The sequence below is a fragment of the Cololabis saira genome, chromosome 3, assembly GCF_033807715.1.
Source record: "Cololabis saira isolate AMF1-May2022 chromosome 3, fColSai1.1, whole genome shotgun sequence".
Taxonomy (NCBI): Eukaryota; Metazoa; Chordata; class Actinopteri; order Beloniformes; family Belonidae; genus Cololabis; species Cololabis saira.
Window position 1 is genome coordinate 43,307,255 of NC_084589.1, and position 4,297 is coordinate 43,311,551.

Below are 4,297 nucleotides of genomic sequence, written 5' to 3' on the forward strand. Positions count from 1 at the left end.
TTTATTATTTATTAAAGTACTTGAATTTACTTTAAGATTATTTTAATTTAAGCTATTTTTATTTTTTATTAATTTTAATGTATTTTATTATTTCATTGATTTAATTTGCCTGAAGATGATTATTTTGTACTTTTGTCTGTTTGAATGGTTGTGTTAAAAAAATAAATCAGACTTTACTAACTTTTTCACCAAGTACTTTTTTACTTTTACTCTAGTAATTATTTGGATGACTACTTTTTACTTCTACTTGAGTCATATTATTCTGAAGTAACAGTACTTTTACTGAGTACAATTTTTGGCTACTCTACCCACCTCTGCATATAATCGTGTCTGTTTCCAGAGTAGTTCCTCATCATTCCCCTTGTTGAGTCCTAACCCAGGAGAGCAAAGATCTCCATATTGAACAGGACAATCACCCAGAAGACTACAACTCCCACAATGCACCAGCAGCAAGGTGGCTGCTGGGAGCTCGTTTGGCCAAGCCGGAACACCTGAGAAAGCTGCTGCCATGAGCATGCAGACACACACCAAACGACAAGCAAGCAAGTCTACTCCTGGAATTCTTCTCCAAGGCTCTAATGGTCGGTGAATGCTGCTTTGTTTAGTCTGTTTTAAATCTTCCTCTGTGGCTGAATGTATTGGTAGTATAACATAGTATACTTTAATTTGAATTATTATTATTATTAGAGGTGAACTTAGTCAAAGTTACATTTCAGCACGTTGGCTTTAATGCTGCTTGACATTATTACTTTATAATTTATAAAATAATGTGATTAAAATGCTGACTTTAATTTATATATTGGGGAAATAGTTGAAGTTAATACTTTAATTAACTTTAATTTCAACCGAATTTAATTAATGATGATTTTGGATAGAATTGCTTTAATTTAAAATATGGTTAATAATTTCAAACTGACTTTGGTAAATGGTTAGTATGACTTTAATTTAAAAGTGTCTACCTTTCATAGTAAAAGTAATTTAAAGAAATGCTTTTGTTTAAAAAACTTTAGTGTTAAAACTTATTTAAAATTATTGTTTAAAGGACACTTTGTTTAATGTGTGTTGAAGGCACTTTAATTAAAAGATGGTTTATTGTAATTTAATTCGACCATTTAAAATGTAATTGTTAAAAACAGTTAGTTTGTTCAAAATGACATTTGTTTAAATACTTAAATACTCTAAAATAATTGTTAAAGGGTTTGTTTAAAAATACTTTGTTTAAAAACCAAATTGTTTATTTAAGAGACATTATTTGTTTAGAAATGTTAAAAAATATAACTACTGAAACAGGACTTTTTGTTTAAAAAATTATTGTTTATTTTGACAATGTTGTTAATCATATGTTTTCTTGTTTTAAGGTTAACAACCTAACTACGCTACTATTCGAAGACCCCCAACAAAGACCAACAAATTGATTTGAAAAGTTGGAAAAATAAAGTTGGAAGAGGTTGGAAAGAAGCTGAGTTGTTGTCCTTGTTGTCCAGTTGGAGAAAATTGGAGTTGACTTTACAGTTGTTAACCAACTGCGGACACCCCCTTGCTGAGGATAAAGGGCTTCGGCTAGGAGGAAAGCCGTGGACAAGAAGGAAAAATGGCGGAGAAAACGACCAAGGACTGTAAGCAAGAAAGGACCACGGCAAAGAGCCGTTTTACAAGGCAAGCCAACTTAATTGTGAGAGAAGCAGATGGCATGCTCAAATCCGAGCTTCTTGAGCAGTACAAGGAGCTCACAGACTGTTTCCGAGCTGTGCAAGACTCCAACGATGACTACAGGTCCAGCCTGGAGGCTGAAGTCAAAAAGGAGGAGGATGAAGAGGCAGAGCTCAGTGAACAGCAAGAAGCCGACATTGAGAACACTCTGAAAGAGGCCAAAGTAAAGATGACCGCAATCGAGGACACAGTCCGACAAATCCTGTGGACAAGATATGGAGGCTATGAACTCGAAACTGCCATTCGTGGGGCTGAGCGAGCAAATGGGGCTGCGGATAATCTGCCAGTGACAAGTGAGAATTTGGAGCGATTCGAAAGGCACCTAACCCTCTCTGAGAAGATGAGGAACGAGGCCACCACTGCAATGTTGACGTGGGAGAAATGGATACCGGAGGATCACAGGGATGGAGTGAAGGCAAGGCTCAGGGACATAGATGGAACTCTTCTCAGACTGAGGATGAGAGAGCCTGAGTTTGCAGGTGCACGGACCCTACTGGTCGCTGGTAGAGGAGTCACACCCCAACCAACAACACCAGTCGTGAGGATAAAGCCGACCACCCTACCTACCTTTACTGGTTCCAAGAGAGACTTTCACAGATGGAAAAAAGACTGGGAAAGCCTTCAACGGCAGGGAGAACCATCTGGGTCACCTGTAGTAAAGAAGATACAGCTCCTAGACAGCATCGATGAGAAAATCTCAAAAGACCTCAGACTTTCCACATACACCACGGCAACAGACATGTTCAGAGTCCTTGAAAACAGGTACGGCAACAAATCAAGCATCACTGTGGAAATCCTAGAAGAACTTGACAAAATACCACATGTGAAGGGGCACCAGCCCAGAAAGGTCATTGACCTTATACAGTCCGTGGAAAAGGCTCTAGCAGACCTTACTGAGCTGGGGAACTCCGGGGCCATAAACAACCCTCTTGTCATCAAATCCATCGAAACCAAGTTGCCCGATTTCATCAAGACCAACTGGCTGATTTTCATGGTGGATCCCATAAACAACGTCACACCTCAGAACCACTTCGACCAGCTCTTGACATTCCTAAAAAATCAGGAAGACGTACTAGAGAGACTTGAGCAACTCCGAGTTGTGGAGAAGGGTGACAAACCGGAGCGAGCAGACAAGAAGAATGGAAGGAAGTCTGCCTCCACCAGAGCCACCAAGAGACAAGAGCTTGATGGATGTGTCATCTGTGGTGACAGCGGTCACAATAATAAAATATTCTTCTGCAAGATGTTCAAGGGACTAAAGCTCCCAGAGAAGACGGCTGCCTTAAAGAAGCTTGGAGCATGCAGGAAATGCCTTGGACGCCATGAAGAGGGCGATTATTGCAGAGACAATTTCCTGTGCCGAAATTCGGACTGCAGGAGGGGAGGAAGTACTGCGGACCACCACTATTTTCTCTGTCCGAAGGGAGAGTCCAGGCCACGGAGTGGAGATGGGAGAAGTGGAAAAGGCGGCAGCAACAAAGGCACTCTTACGGAGGAACAAGAGGCGTGCTTGGCTGATCTTCCCCCAGAGATGGCTGAACGTTGCAGAAAGGCATTCACCAACAAAACCACGATGACACGAAAAGCATCTGGCCAGTCTGAACTACTGCGGCATAGTGGTCTCACCGAGCTACCTGTCATCATGATGCTCATGAACGTCACTGCGAACGCTGGTCAGAAGATCGGGACCCTGATTGACCTAGCATCCGACACTAACTACATCACCCATAAGGCTGCTGACAGACTGCGGCTGAGGAGGGAGAAGATAACCCTGGTGGTACATGGAGTCGGTGGTATGGTCATGAAGGTGGACACCCGAAGATACCTCCTGAAAGTCCGAGTCAAGACACCAAAAGGAACTGTACGAGCTCATGAACTGGTCTGCTATGGATTGGATGAAATAGCCAAGGTGCATCAAGCTGTTCAGCCAGAAACTCTGCACAGATTCTTCCCGGAAGTCAAGCTCGAGGAACTGGAGAGGCCAGAAGAGGTTGAGCTCCTCATCAGTCACCGTGAAGGAAGGCTCGCTCCCCAAAGTGTGAGAATGATTGATGACCTCGTCCTGTGGGTAGGTCCACTGGGGACGACGGTGGCCGGAGCGCATCCTGACCTGCACGAAGAAGTGGAGATAGAGGCATATGCATCTCGAACTCACTTTGCCCGCTCCATGAGAACCGCAGCAGTCAAATATAGAGAAATCCCAGGTCCAGTGGATGACGTCAAGGCCACACTCACAGCTGCCAGCAACCGGGAGTTCCTCGAGTGGTGGCACTGGGACAGCATCGGGGCTGCATGTGAGCCAAGATGTGGAGGATGTCGATGCGGGAACTGTCCACCTGGAGGAAAGGAAATGACCCTGGCAGAGGAGAGAGAGTATGAGATCATTAAAGGAGGCCTCACCTACAAGGAGGAGGACGATCACACAAAATCCCCACACTGGGATGCAAGGTATCCTTGGACAGTGGACCCTGCCTCTCTCCCCAACAACAAAAGTGCAGTCCAGGCCTGTTTCTTGAGGATGGAGAAGCAACTGTGCAAAGAGCCAGAATGGAAAGCTGCATATGCCACCCAAATCCGTGAGATGGTT